The 15,536-nt window shown below is 40.5% G+C and overlaps 1 protein-coding gene and 1 long non-coding RNA gene across 5 annotated transcripts in view; both read right to left on the bottom strand.

The window, feature by feature from the left end:
• Nucleotides 1-15,536, bottom strand: part of LOC115570251 (phospholipid phosphatase-related protein type 5-like) — a 304,040-nt gene that overhangs the window by 164,973 nt on the left and 123,531 nt on the right. The gene's annotated exons all lie outside the window — the stretch shown is intronic.
• On the bottom strand, nt 4,134-6,628 carry LOC115570258 (uncharacterized). Its single transcript, XR_003981732.1, has 3 exons — nt 5,116-6,628; nt 4,895-5,001; nt 4,134-4,478 (listed from the first exon to the last, which is right to left on the bottom strand). It is a non-coding gene; the product is annotated as an uncharacterized LOC115570258 (long non-coding RNA).

The following is a 15,536-nucleotide window of genomic DNA, read 5'->3' as shown; positions in this document are numbered from 1 at the left end:
TAGCTCCTACACTGTGTGTTGCTTAACGTTGTTTATAGCCTTCTAGTCTAGTTTTTCATAATGTTCCTTTTTATCAAGACTAAATAAGAAGTATTAAGACATTGGAAGAAGAAATGAGACATCTTTCAACATTTTCTCTCAGAGTAGAGAGCTCAAAAAGGCAAAAGTACAGTCTGAAAAATGCTCACTGAGAAAATCATACTGACTCCACCAAAGCCAGGAGAGTAAGTGTGTGACAAAAGACTAGCTACACAAAAGAATAAAAATAAATGGTCTGCGCTTTTCCAGTCTAAAGACAGCTCAAAGCACTGTACAATACATTCACCCATTCACACACTGATGAAGGAGGCTGCCATGCAAGGCTCCAACTGCTCATCAGGAGCAATTTGGAGTTCAGTATCGCCCCAAATAATCAAAATATTATTTGTCATTGAACAACAGAGGGATTCACAATGAATGGTAGTTGTAGCCCATTCATGCCACACACACATAGAACATATATACAAATATTTGAATAAAAAAACAAACACAAAGACACTGAAAATACTTAATTGTAAGTAGATTATTTTATGGTAATTTGCCTTTTTAAGTTTCCCTAAGAAATACAGCTGTTTCTGAGCTTTCTTTACCTTGCTGGAGATGTGTAAAGACTATAATAGTTTCTCTATGATGCTGATTCCCTAACCTTGACCTTAAATCATTCTCTTTCTCCACCTCAGCTCCAGTGATGTAGAAATATCATCAATCAGCTCCTTGGTTTCACTGACATTGAGCAGAAGGTTGTTATCTGTGTACCACTCTTGCAAGATATTTAATTTCCTGTTGCTCTCAAAAATTATTTTCAACCTGAAGAAAGACCAACAAAATAAAGGGCAACCATTACAAATGACAACTATGAGGAATTTAATTTAATTTTTTCGTATCAAGTAAAAAACAAGAAAACCATGATATGAATGAACAAATCACTGTGTGTTAGTGACTAGGTGATAGGTAAAACAGTTTCCTCCACCCAAAATGTCTGCTTGTTTGAAAGATGTTTTCCCTGCTTACCTGTTACACTTCTGTTATAAGCATAAGCATAACAACAAGCGTTATGCATTCAGTAGTGTCCTGTCCTGTTGATTTATGGACTAAATTGATCTACACTTCACTAAGAGTTAGGGAAGAAGCAGCAACAAAACAGCTGGGACAAATAAGTTACTGTTTTTCTCATGATATTATATTGAGTTCCTTTCAAACAGCGAGAGTTACAGCAGCAAGGTGTAACTCCATAATCATTCATGACAGTAGAAGCAAAGTCTCTCTCCTTGCTGGCACAGCACCTGCTGTCATGTTAACATTGTGAACATTGGAGGCAGGTTTAGCAACCACTCACTGTCCGAAGATCTTTATAGCAGCTGCCTGTCTGGTCATCCCAGAGCTGCTACATATAAACATACAGCTACACCCACATAAGGATCACACCCAGCTCTGTGATGTGGGCCAGTGCAAGCAGGAGAACACATATCAACATCAGTGCTATTATCAACCATTACTGCCAGGTTAAGGTTCATTATACAAAACAGCATCACATAACAACAGGGCAGTTTGTTACACCTTCATGCTACAGAAACTTAGAACATCAGTACAGCTAATTATATACTGTACATACACTGCGTACATAAATATGTAGTGCATGTTTTAAAATTTTGTCCAGGTGAATGTAAATAGCTGCAACAAGATGGTGATGATAATATGGTTTGCATTTCAGATTAAAAGATGTAAAGAGCACAACTCTCATCACCCAGCTGCAGTCCTGCACATGTCCAGTGCAACAACTTGGGCACAACTGTCTCTGATTTCCCATTGCTGGTCTGAGTCTCATTTGTCCGTATCAGTTTCCTGTGACTGGACATTAGCTAGAAGCTGCATGTGCCACTGGATTGCATGTTCCACTATTGCCAGACTATAGCCTGTTCTATTGTCTGTCTGGTCTGAGTTTGCAAAGTTATATAGTGTTAATTAATAATAATGCAGGAGCAGTGATTGCTCCATTCCCCTCCCTAATCTCCTGAAAAATACAAATCCTGTTGAGACAGAAGCACAGTGCTGAGTAAAACAACAAGGACGGGACATCAATCATTCAACCAACGTGTATTTTCAGTGCGAATGGCTCCCTCCTATACTAGACAGAGCTTGTTTATCCCACAGAAGAGATCTGCTGCTCCTCACATCATGTGACACTGCATAAAACAGGTCATTGTCTGCAGGGACACCTCAGTACAAGAACACAATCCCTTGCTATATATGAGGGGCCGTACAAGACATAATTCATTCTGGCCCTCTCTCAAACACACACATTCTCCTCTCACATACATATATTCTCCTTTAACACACATACATTCTCCTTTCACACATATACATTCTCCTTTAACGCACATATATTCTCCTTTCACATACTTATATTTTCACTCTCGCACACACCTACATTCTCCTTGCACATACATATATTTTCACTCTCGCACACATACATTCTCCTTGAACATACATATATTTTCACTCTCGCACACACATACATTCTCCTTTCACGCACATATATTCTCCTCTCACACATATACATTCTCCTTTGATGCACATACATTCTCCTTTCACGTACATATATTTTCACTCTCATGCACACATACATTCTCCTTTCAAACATATATATTCTCCTTTCACATACACATATTTTCACTCTCGCACACACATACATTCTCCTTTCTCAGGGACACAGGAAGTCCCTCCTTAAACAGGAAGTCACTCTCAAACCGGTAAATACAGCTTGCTTAGCTTATCTTAGCCAGACACAGCAAAACTATGCAATGATGCTATTCAAACTCATCCTATTTTCCCAGTTTTTCATTTTGGGAGTAAGTAGCAATGAAAATGACATAAGATTGTTTTTTAATAATGTCTTACAATGTGTGGAACAATTGCATGGAGAAGCTACAGATTCTTTTGTTCATGGGAGGCTGTATGGAGAACTTTGTGATCACATTCAAACCTTATCTGGATTTCTCTCAATCCCAAGATTTGTGGAAGATTCAAGAAATAGAGAAGCAATCAATACTTTACAGTCCTTACATGGATTTCTTAACTTTCTGCTGACTGCTTTTGAAACCAGACAAAGAACCAGGCCTCAGAACAGATATGTCATGTTGCCTCCATCTCTCCGGACTGGACATCAAGGCAGACCTCAATACAGCATTTCACAAGAACAAATCTCTCATATCCCTTGGAATGAACTGGCAGAGCACTGCAACATGCTTAGGGGTAAGCATTCGGACTCTCTACAAGCACAGACAGTGCCTCGGCATTCAGCCACTGACATATGGAACACTATCAAATGACAACCTGAACAGAGTTGTTGGTGAAATTACTTCAGTTTATCAATATATCAGTGTTTTTTCAAAATTTTGAAGACATTTTAAAAATCCCAGTGTATACCAATAACCGTGATCATTTTGGTCACTATTACCGTGGTATGAAATGTTCATACTGTTACATCCCTATCTATAATCAACCAAAATTTTGCCTGTGAATACTCTCATTCATCCAGGTCATAGATATATCAAGGAAACTGAATTGAGGGCAACTGGATTTGTTTATATGTACTTGAAATACATACAAATAAATCCAGCAGCCTTTGATTCAGTTTCCTTCAGAAAACCAAATGTATGTGACAGCATTCTACAAAAGGATGAAAAATTAAAGGAAAACCCAAACATTTTGTTCAAAACTGTGTAACCAGTCTATAAGTAGACCTGGCATCCTGTAGAACCTGGCCGAGCCACTATGAAACTATTTTTATGAAAGTAATGCAGTTACAATATCAAGTGGTTTCAAACTCTGAAAACACCAAATTAAGATTCAAGCGTTTAAGGAATCAACCCTGATTTATGCTTTAAAATGTGTGTCAAACGTGCAGATTGTTTGATACCCTTTTCAAAATACCATACCGAATATTCAATACAATATATTGTGATCTGTCAACACAATAAGTTTGATGTGTGATGCTTACGGAGTATTAAAGGATTAATGGCAAAACTCTTTCCAGACTTTCTTTTCTCTAATGTTACAGTGCCCTTAGTGTTGAATTCAAAGAAGACAAAAACTTTCATTAAAAACAAATCACTTTATTCAATGCCAATGAGGATAAATTAGGTATAGATAAAAGAAGGAAACACTTGTCCAGATCATGTCCTGAAATCAAGTTTCTTTTATACTGAAGGGTGTCAGCTGATAATGGAGCTCTCAGGTCACACAGGTCATCCTGATGCCTCTTCTGTGGATACTGATACTTCCTGATGCTGCTGGCCGTTGTCTTGACAGCTTTTGCTTGATTGAAGCAACACCCGCCCAACAATACCTTCCTCCTCTGATGGTTTCTCATACTGCAAGGAGAGTCTGGTGGGGTCCAGGAAAACCTCAAACACAGGTCATCAGGTCACTCTGATGATCTGTAAAATATGGCAGAACCACTGTTACTTATATTATACGGTCATGATTAATCAGTCGCAACCATGCACATAACCACTGCATAAATTTGGTTTTGAATGAAGGAGAAGTATGTAGTGGTATGGTGATCTCAGTACTAAAGTCAAGGTGATTACAGTATTAAAACCCAAATGACAACAACATGTTGGTGACAATTGCATTTAAATACTTTCTTTGTTCAATGGTCCTTCTGTAAGGATCACTTTTTGTTGATGTGGCAGGCCTGATAAAAGTGATGTGACATTTGGAAACATTTATTAGTATGTTTATTTTAGTGTAATAATGTGAATTATTTTGAGCACTAAAAGTATTATTCCTGTTTTATTTGAACATGGTCGTATTCTCTGTTTCTTTGAATATTGTCAGTAGTTGCACCTACCATGCTTTTATGCAGAATGACAGGATTACACTGTTGAAGGCCTCAGTAGTGATGGCTGAGCATCTCCACATCACTTAAGACTGTCCGAGAGACAGGACTGACTGCCACTGAAAATAATATTACAGAGTTCAAACACTGAATTAGACTGTGTTAGCTTAAGCGAATAAACAGGCAACTAATAAATATATATACAGAAATTAAGGGATATTTGAGTAACTCACAACATGATTGTCAACTCTGTCAAAGATGTGGTGGTGTCTGCAGGGTCGGTCTTGCAGTGGTATGTTGGCCTGTGTGCAGAACAGTTACAGTTTACTCCAAAATCACCTCAAATATATGCAACAGCAGCAAACAGTTTGCAAAAAAATTATTACAAATCATTGTTTGCCAGTATGGAGGAAGAGATTGATTAAATAGAGCATTTGCTTTAGACTATGATCTGTGTTGTGACTGACACTCTCCTAGTGATGCTCTGGGTTGTTTATAATGCAATTCAGGACAACATGACAGCAACAGGGGAGACTTGGAGCTGTTGACAGTAGGGACAAGCAGAAAAATACACAGACCCCCCCCCCATAATAAAATTTTTAGTTGAAACTGGCCTCTGCAGGGGGATTTTTTTAAAACAAGGTCCATTTTGATTATCTTTTATGCACCCAAGCACCTCATTTACATTAGAGTAGATGTCTTAATCATTGTTGCTGCTTATGTCCATCATCAGCCATCTGACCATGACTTACCTGCTCACTTGTACTCAACTCACTCCCTATTGCCATGGTCAGATGGCTGATTGAGGACAGAGGCAAATTTACATTTTGGCCAATTACATTGCCCTTTATTTCCAATTCATTCTGATGTGCTGGAGATAAACAGAAAATTATCTGAAATGAATCTAATTTGAGGCAAATGTATCTTTCTTCATCTGTCCAGTGTTAAAACAAACAGAAGCACATGGCTAATTATTATGCAGAATGACATCATCGAGGTGTTCACTGGGATATTTAGCTTAATCAATAATCCATTGTCAAATGCAATACTGATATTCTGAGGGTAGTGATGGTTTCATGTCCTGCATTCATCATAAAACGTGCCTCAGGAGTTATCACAGTTTGACTAACAGACTGATAAAATGTAAAACCTTTTGACTAATAGTGTTGTGCCTGGGAGAGACACAACGAGGCTAACGGCTTAGCTGTCTGTGATGCCATGCACAGTAAATTACGTTAGCTGCTAAATTATATAACCTATACACCTCTACTGCTCATGTCATGTTCACGTAACTTAAAACTCATACAGACATTTTACACACCACCTCACCCTCCTTTAGCTGTCCCTCAGTAAGGTTTTAAATACTTCATAGGCCCAGCGATGCTAAATTAGCCAGGATTTAGACAGTGCTGATGCCAAGCTCAACAGGCTAACATGAAAAATAAACAGTAAAGCATCAAAAGAAAGGGCAAAACTTACAGCTTCCAAGTTTGAAGGGAGCATCAATCAATCCTTGATCTTCATTAAACCTTCTTTGTACTGCCACAGGAAAGCAGTCTGCAGTAGTTTTCACACACATGTCAGAGTTTTCCAGTTGTGGGGTTATTTCCATTTAAAATGAAGTGAATCCACTCAGCTCCTCTGTCCTCTGAGGCGGGGGGCTATTCAGCCAACAACAGAGACGTTTCAGTGATTAGCTCTCAGCTTCTACACAAGGCTGGTAAGGCCATCACACGCCAGAGAAAAAATGGCGTCCCTTCACAAAAGTAGTTTTCAGGGAGTCCCACCCAGTCCCACCCGAACAGCCATTCACAGGACTTTTCCACTAAACTACTTCCTTTTCCACTATACTTTCTCTCACACACACCAACATTCTCCTCTCACACACACATATTCTTTTCTCACACACACATATTCTTCTCTCACACAAATATATTCTTATCTCACACCCATATATTCTTCTCTTACACACACATATTCTTCTTTTACATTCATATATTTTCTTCAGATATATATATATAGACACATATTTTCCATTACATGAAAAATGAAAAAATGTATGTGTGTGAAAGGAGAATGTTTGTGCGTGAGAGTGAAAATATATGTATGTGAGAGGAAAATGTATATGTGTGAAAGGAGAATATATGTGCACGCAAGAGTGAAAATAACTATGTGAGAAGAAAATATATGTATGTGAGAAGAGAATGTGTAAATGGTCTGCATTAAATGCGCTTTTCCAGTCTACTGACAGCTCAAAGCGCTGTACAACACATTCACCCATTCAAACACACATTCATACACTGATGACTGCTCATCAGGAGCAATTTGGGGTTCAGTATCTTGCTCAAGGACGCGAAGGACACTTCGACATGCAAATGGGGGAGCCGGGATTCGAACTGGTGCCCTTCCGATCACTAGACGACCCGCTCTACCCACTAAGCCACAGCTGCCCTGTGTGTGTGTGTGTGAGCAGGCCAGAATGAATTGTGTCTTGTACGGCCCCTCATAGTTACACACCAATGACAAACATACACACACAGTGTAACCGGCACCCAGGTGCCACTGTCCATTCATACTGCTCTTAGCCAAACCAGCCCGGCTTTACGTCTCAGTGATTGAGGGCATTTAACTGAAGAATTTGCTTCTCTTGTGCAAAGCCCAGCCCTCTGCCACACTAAATTGCCAAGAGACACCAAGTCAGGCACACTGAGAGAGATGTTTACCACACCACAAACACACACAAAAGTTTGATTTTGCAAACTAATTTTGATTTAGCTGGAAGATATTCATAAAAATGGGTGACGTGTCATGACTGTTGAGCAAAGCATGTCTTTCTTCTTTCCTTCTTTCACAAGTCCTTGTTTTAAATGTGGCTGTCTAACTCATTGCCTCGCCTCTCTCATTCCTCATCAGCCAGACAAATGAGTAGGGCTCCAAACGCTGACTGGTCCATTTCTTAACAAGCACCAAATAGGTTTTGTCAAGTGTCTTGGGATTCACTTGCCAAGCACTCACTCTGTCCCACTTTGCCTGCTTCAAACACTAGCATGATCTGCTGCAGAGCCACTATGCAGCCGTGAGATCCTGTCTTTGCGTGTGTGTTTGTGTGTGTTGGATGGTGAGCCAGGTTAAAGCAATGCACTTCTTCTTCGATTCAGTGCCAGTGTCTTTTACAGTGTTGCAGTGCGATGCACAATCCAGTCAATCTTAAAGTTATCACACACTTCCCAGACTGCTTTGACACAAACAAGTCATTGGAATAGACTTCAGGTTACTGGGCTGAGTGGTGAATATGAATAGGTGAATAAGCTTGATGTCACAGACACAACCAGATACAATGTTAAAATATGTAGATGAAGGTTCTCAGTCATCCAGGTCATAGTAAGTGCTGTATCTAAGGCAACTGGACGTGTTTCAGTTTTTTAAAGACATTTCACCTCTCATCCAAGAGGATTCTTCAGTTCCAACTAACTGGAGGGGAGTTAGCCATCTTTTAAACTCTGTGTTGGAGTGTCCCTACAGAGTCGTAAGGACACGTGTGGGTAGTTGACCCAACAGGTCTTCGTGTGGGTTGATAGGGCAAGGTGAGCCCAGGTGTGAGCTGTCAGGGGAGGGAACTCAGTACTGCATTGTAGGTGGGTGATAAGGGATTTCTTGTGTTTTGCCAAGTTTCAAGTGTTTAACAAGTGTTTTGCTGGGTTTGATTTAACCGAGATATGATGTTTGCTGAAGATCCTCCTGAGTTTCTCAGATATTCCCACGACACAAGAAAATGACGATGATGGAAGACGTCACAGATCGTCATTCCATGTTCCTAGCGGGAATATCTGAGGAATTTAGGACTCCTGACTCACATGTGTCATAGGTAATTTGAGACTATTGTTTAGGTACTGACTAACATTCACATTCAGGAGGCGATGGTCGACCTTGAACAACCCTCTCTGCTAGTGTAAACTGATGAGTTAAACCCTACGACTACTGTAAAATTGTCAGTGTTTGACAGCGCAACGCATAAATCAGCCACCAAATTTGACTTTATACAAGAGACTACAGAGCTTGAGTGAGGACATGGTTAGCAGCATCTGCTGTGGTTATCCAGCTACTGGAAGCATGGGGGGGGGGTTACTTGTAAGCATTTCTTGGTAAACAATGACCGGCTGCAGTGATTGTGTACAGATTCCTGTGAGTTGTGTTTTTTTCAGTGAACTTGTCAGGTCTGGTACCATTATGTCTATCTGTGACCAAAAACAAACTCTGTGCTCACAAACTGTGCTACAGCCAGAGCCACTCGAGGAACTGTTTGTTGTATGCTTGTAATCATCAGGTATCTATCCATGAAATTCCTTGGGAGGTGACAGGAGAAATGACACAGTATGGGTAATAGTTATGGTGCTCAGTGGAATTATCATAAAGTGGACCTTAAACAGTACATGTATTTAGCATGATTTAGAAGATGGATTTACACTCTAAACATCTTTACAGATTAAACAGTGTGTGTCAATGACACATTGATTAATTTATTGGCTAATCTTGAATTACCTTCTTTTCAAACAAGTGTGGAGCCATCTTGGCCCAGCATACAGCCGAATGTGAATCATGAGGTTGGTTGGCTTGGAAGCCCTACTTAAGTTTGCATTAGCTGGTGAGCAACTGCACTGAAATTACTCACTCAATGCAAAATACAGAAACGAAAACTATTAAACAATGTAAGGGGGGACACTTTTGTATCACCATTGGATGCAGCAGTGAATCGTATCTTTTTCATCTATTTAGTTTTGTGCAGTAAGCAAAGGGCTCAACGGTGCTCTCATGTGGCAGAGCAGTAATGCTCTAAGAACTTGCACATTCACTTTACAGCAGTAAGCGCAATGTCTTACTTTACATAAATGTACAAAACTGTTTACATTGTGATGTCTTGGAAGTCTTTTGTTGGCAGTACACATACTGTATTAGTCTTTATATGAAAAATGAATGTGTTTAAATGGCTTCTGTCTATTCATGCTGTGCTATATTTTACAATATCATGTAAATAAATACCTGAATTTCCCCAATGAGGAATACAGGCTTATCATACCTTATCTTATATTATCACATTCAAGTTTTCATAGCCATACCTCTTTCAGTGACTTTTAATGCTAGCTGCACAGTTGATAAGTTACACACTCTCCAGCTACACTACGTAGCCCAGCAGCTTAGTGATGGCCTCTCCCTCCTTCTCCCTGTCCTCCTGACTCTAGCTCAGTGTGTCAGATGATCATCTTTTCTGCCTCTTTTAGCGACACCGGTACATGTAATAACTGTGGTGTTTGTGCTGTGTTTGAGGCGAGGCTTTGAGGCACCAATTGTGCATGAATGTGCACATCATGCCGTCTAATCAGCATCTTGATATGCCACACCTGTGAGGTGGGATGGATCATCTCGGCAAAGGAGAAGTGCTCACTAACACAGATTCAGACAGATTTGTGAACAATATTTGAAAGAAATGGTTCTTTTGTGTAAATAGAAAATGTTTTAGATGTTTGAGTTCAGCTCATGAAAAATGGGAGCAAAAGCAGAAGTGTTGAGTTTCTATTTTTGTTCAGTGTGTAAATATATATATATCTATGTTTGTGACCCAGTGTTGTTAAATTATATTTATGTGACGTTCATTCATGTAAACTTTGAACTGGACAAATGTGCTGATGTGGCCTATTTCTGTGTCCTATATTTATGAGAGGGAAGCATCAACACATGAGCTTCCCATCACCCACCTAACTCCCGACTTCATTTCTTGTACATAGTAACTCTCCTGTGTTGTCTTTAAGATTATCATTTTTATGCCCCATAAACACATTCAGATGTAACTTTATGTCCTGTAAACACATTAAGTTCTCCATCCTTATCCAGTTTTCTTTAATTAGCCTATTATGTTTTTGTTGCAGAGATGATGGAACTCCTTTCTCTTAGGCCAGGTACTCCAATATGGAGCCAGAACAGTCTCATAATGGATAAATGCACACATAAAGGAATAAATGCATGAAAAAGGACTCACAAATGTATTTGGGGAGTAGTATATATATATATGACTCGATACACAAATGCATTTTCAATGCACACACAAATATGCGTCAATCCATACATAAGTAAAAAAAAAAATTCACATATAAAAATACGATTTGTAAACATTAGAGTTGAGCCGGATACTCGGCTGAAACAAGCGGTACTGATAAAGCACTTTTGCCGAGTACGAGTATTATACGAGTAATACGAGTCAATTTCTGTGCTCGGATTGAATTAAAATCCTCATTGGGTAGCTGACTGTGTCTGTGATAGGCTAGTAGTCACAGCACCCCTCCCTTACACACATACAGATGTGTTTCTGTGTCCTGCTCTGCTCACTCACACACAGAACAGCTGTCTGTCTCTCCCTCAGTCATTCAGGTTCGCGGTCTTTTCTGTTAACGTTTAGGGTTTATTCAGCTTCAGGTTTGTAGCAGAACGAGACATCCCCATTGGTTATTGCATGGCTTTTCCCCCTTTTCCACCTAGACGCATCATAGCTCATTACATAAAGTTGGAGGATTTTTTACTTTTTTTTCCCTCCTAATCCACCTATTCCTCCCGCCTCCGCCGTTTCCACTTTCCTTCCCTCCCTCCTTGTCCACCTGGCTCCCAATACACAATGAATGACTTCCGGGATCTTTTCATGTGCCTTTGGTCTGAACGCACAGTAAGTGTGTGAAGGAGAGGTATCGCAGGTCCTTCCTTCCTGCTGCTGTCAGACTATACAACCAGCACTGCTCCATGTAGACCTCACCCTGTACTCTGCACTGTGCAATAACTCTGTACAAACTCATTTCATCACCAATATTTATTATACATATTTAAAATCTGTATATAAAAATGACTGTCCCTTCCTGCACTATATCATACGTCAATTTGATTCTATTTTTTTTCCTTTTTAATTATATTGTCTATTATATATCGTCTATTTTGCTATTGCTCTTGTTCATGTAATATTCTGCTGCTGCGACAAACAAATTTCCCCGTCTGCGGGACATTAAAGGATGTCTGATTCTGATTCTGATATTTCTACAGTATCTGCTTATGGCAGCTAAGGTTAGGGGAACATCATGGAACAATCATTTCAGGTTTGTCACAAAAGGCGAACTCCATCTCTTTATCCATCACTCTGGTCTTTACACCCATACTTTATCTTGTTATGTAAATACATTTCTTACTACCTTGAAAACGCAATGTTGGCACTGGGAGTCAACTGTAAGGTACATCATTTGTCTGTTATGGGTGTTATAATGGTTACTGGGCTGTGATGTGATATCACCCTCTGCTGCTCTCTCTCTCTCTGTGTCTCTTCCTCACACACACACACACGCATGCACGCACGCACACATACACATCTCTAATGGTTGGAGCTTTACTGTGGATTACATGCAGAAACATTTATTGTGTATACTGTAAGGTGGAACAGTGAAGTTGTTCCTGATACCATTATCATCCACAATGTGAAAGATGGCAAGATGTGCTTGGTTGGGGTCCAATAGTCAGAGCAGGCGCGTGCACACATAAGGCCCAAGGGGTGCTTGAGCCCCTGCCCTTTTTGCCTCCTATTAAAACGTGCCCTGTTTGTGTGTTTTTTAATGAATAAATAAATTCCTGTTGGTGGTATAAAAACGCCACAGTTATCTACCGTACATTTTTTGTACGTAATATGGTGTTGTGAGTGTGTTGAGCCTGTAAAGCCGATTCTTTGTCTGTTGCGACTCCATTGTCTCTCACAGAGGAGAGAGAGAGAGTGAGAGAGAGAGAGAGAGAGAGAGAGAGAGAGAGAGAGAGAGAGAGAGAGCTGCCTCATCATGAACTCCACCACGCACGTAGATGAGACATGACAGTGGAGCGACTTGAACCTTTCTGAGTTATATATCCATTAACATAACTTTCTTGTGGGTGCTAACAAGTCACCTTCCACTTATTCAACGTGCTTAACCCTTAGGAGTCGACGATCACGCCGGCGTGATCAAATCACGTGACTGGTTTAACATGACGTAGCAGCGAGACGGAGCCTCAGTGAGTCTCACATTGTGTTGGAGCAGCCTTCAAAATATATACCAGTTTTTAAATTGTGTTGATAGGCCAAGTAAAACCGGAGATACGATAAATAATGTCCGCCTCGTATTTTTCGCTAACATTATCGTCACGTTTGCTGTGCGTTTGGTGCAGGATGCTAAAAACTGGATACTCGGCTGAAACAAGTATCCGGTACTGATAAAGCACTTTTGCCGAGTACGAGTATTATACGAGTAATACGAGTCAATTTCTGTGCTCGGATTGAATTAAAATCCTCATTGGGTAGCTGACTGTGTCTGTGATAGGCTAGTAGTCACAGCGCCCCTCCCTTACACACATACAGATGTGTTTCTGTGTCCCTGCTCTGCTCACTCACACACAGAACAGCTGTCTGTCTCTCCCTCAGTCATTCAGGTTCGCGGTCTTTTCTGTTAACGTTTAGGGTTTATTCAGCTTCAGGTTTGTAGCAGAACGAGACATCCCCATTGGTTATCGCATGGCTTTTCCCCCTTTTCCACCTAGACGCATCATAGCTCATTACATAAAGTTGGAGGATTTTTTACTTTTTTTTCCCTCCTAATCCACCTATTCCTCCCGCCTCCGCCGTTTCCACTTTCCTTCCCTCCCTCCTTGTCCACCTGGCTCCCAATACACAATGAATGACTTCCGGGATCTTTTCATGTGCCTTTGGTCTGAACGCACAGTAAGTGTGTGAAGGAGAGGTATCGCAGGTCCTTCCTTCCTGCTGCTGTCAGACTATACAACCAGCACTGCTCCATGTAGACCTCACCCTGTACTCTGCACTGTGCAATAACTCTGTACAAACTCATTTCATCACCCATATTTATTATACATATTTAAAATCTGTATATAAAAATGACTGTCCCTTCCTGCACTATATCATACGTCAATTTGATTCTATTTTTTTTCCTTTTTAATTATATTGTCTATTATATATCGTCTATTTTGCTATTGCTCTTGTTCATGTAATATTCTGCTGCTGCGACAAACAAATTTCCCCGTCTGCGGGACATTAAAGGATGTCTGATTCTGATTCTGATATTTCTACAGTATCTGCTTATGGCAGCTAAGGTTAGGGGAACATCATGGAACAATCATTTCAGGTTTGTCACAAAAGGCGAACTCCATCTCTTTATCCATCACTCTGGTCTTTACACCCATACTTTATCTTGTTATGTAAATACATTTCTTACTACCTTGAAAACGCAATGTTGGCACTGGGAGTCAACTGTAAGGTACATCATTTGTCTGTTATGGGTGTTATAATGGTTACTGGGCTGTGATGTGATATCACCCTCTGCTGCTCTCTCTCTCTCTGTGTCTCTTCCTCACACACACACACACGCATGCACGCACGCACACACACACATCTCTAATGGTTGGAGCTTTACTGTGGATTACATGCAGAAACATTTATTGTGTATACTGTAAGGTGGAACAGTGAAGTTGTTCCTGATACCATTATCATCCACAATGTGAAAGATGGCAAGATGTGCTTGGTTGGGGTCCAATAGTCAGAGCAGGCGCGTGCACACATAAGGCCCAAGGGGTGCTTGAGCCCCTGCCCTTTTTGCCTCCTATTAAAACGTGCCCTGTTTGTGTGTTTTTTAATGAATAAATAAATTCCTGTTGGTGGTATAAAAACGCCACAGTTATCTACCGTACATTTTTTGTACGTAATATGGTGTTGTGAGTGTGTTGAGCCTGTAAAGCCGATTCTTTGTCTGTTGCGACTCCATTGTCTCTCACAGAGGAGAGAGAGAGAGTGAGAGAGAGAGAGAGAGAGAGAGAGAGAGAGAGAGAGCTGCCTCATCATGAACTCCACCACGCACGTAGATGAGACATGACAGTGGAGCGACTTGAACCTTTCTGAGTTATATATCCATTAACATAACTTTCTTGTGGGTGCTAACAAGTCACCTTCCACTTATTCAACGTGCTTAACCCTTAGGAGTCGACGATCACGCCGGCGTGATCAAATCACGTGACTGGTTTAACATGACATAGCAGCGAGACGGAGCCTCAGTGAGTCTCACATTGTGTTGGAGCAGCCTTCAAAATATATACCAGTTTTTAAATTGTGTTGATAGGCCAAGTAAAACCGGAGATACGATAAATAATGTCCGCCTCGTATTTTTCGCTAACATTATCGTCACGTTTGCTGTGCGTTTGGTGCAGGATGCTAAAAACTGACTTTTCTCACGAAAGTGTCCGCAAGCAGGAAGTGTTTGCAAGCAAAAGCACATGTTCCTATTGGTGGAAAAAGGCACCACACCAACCAATCACAAAATTATATGGCAAAACACGTGATTTGGTTGCTGAGGAACAGGGGGAAGTAGGAGGGACGGCAGCGAAGATTGACAGTAGCAGTCACGGAGATAGACACAGCGACAGAGATAGCGAGTTTTGAGAGTTGAATGATTTGTGACATATAGCGTGTTTGGATTGTATAGTTAGTGTGTTCTGTAGTGTTTGGTGTAGTGTGTTTAGTGTGTAGAAGAGTAATTTTTGGTTTTGTGAGTCAATGAGGAGACTACTGAATGTGGAGCAGGCAGGAAGCAGCTGAGGG

This window comes from Sparus aurata, chromosome 19 (assembly GCF_900880675.1).
Source record: "Sparus aurata chromosome 19, fSpaAur1.1, whole genome shotgun sequence".
Lineage (NCBI taxonomy): Eukaryota > Metazoa > Chordata > Actinopteri > Spariformes > Sparidae > Sparus > Sparus aurata.
Note: the sequence above shows the minus strand (reverse complement) of the source record. Positions and strands in the feature narration are given on the sequence as shown.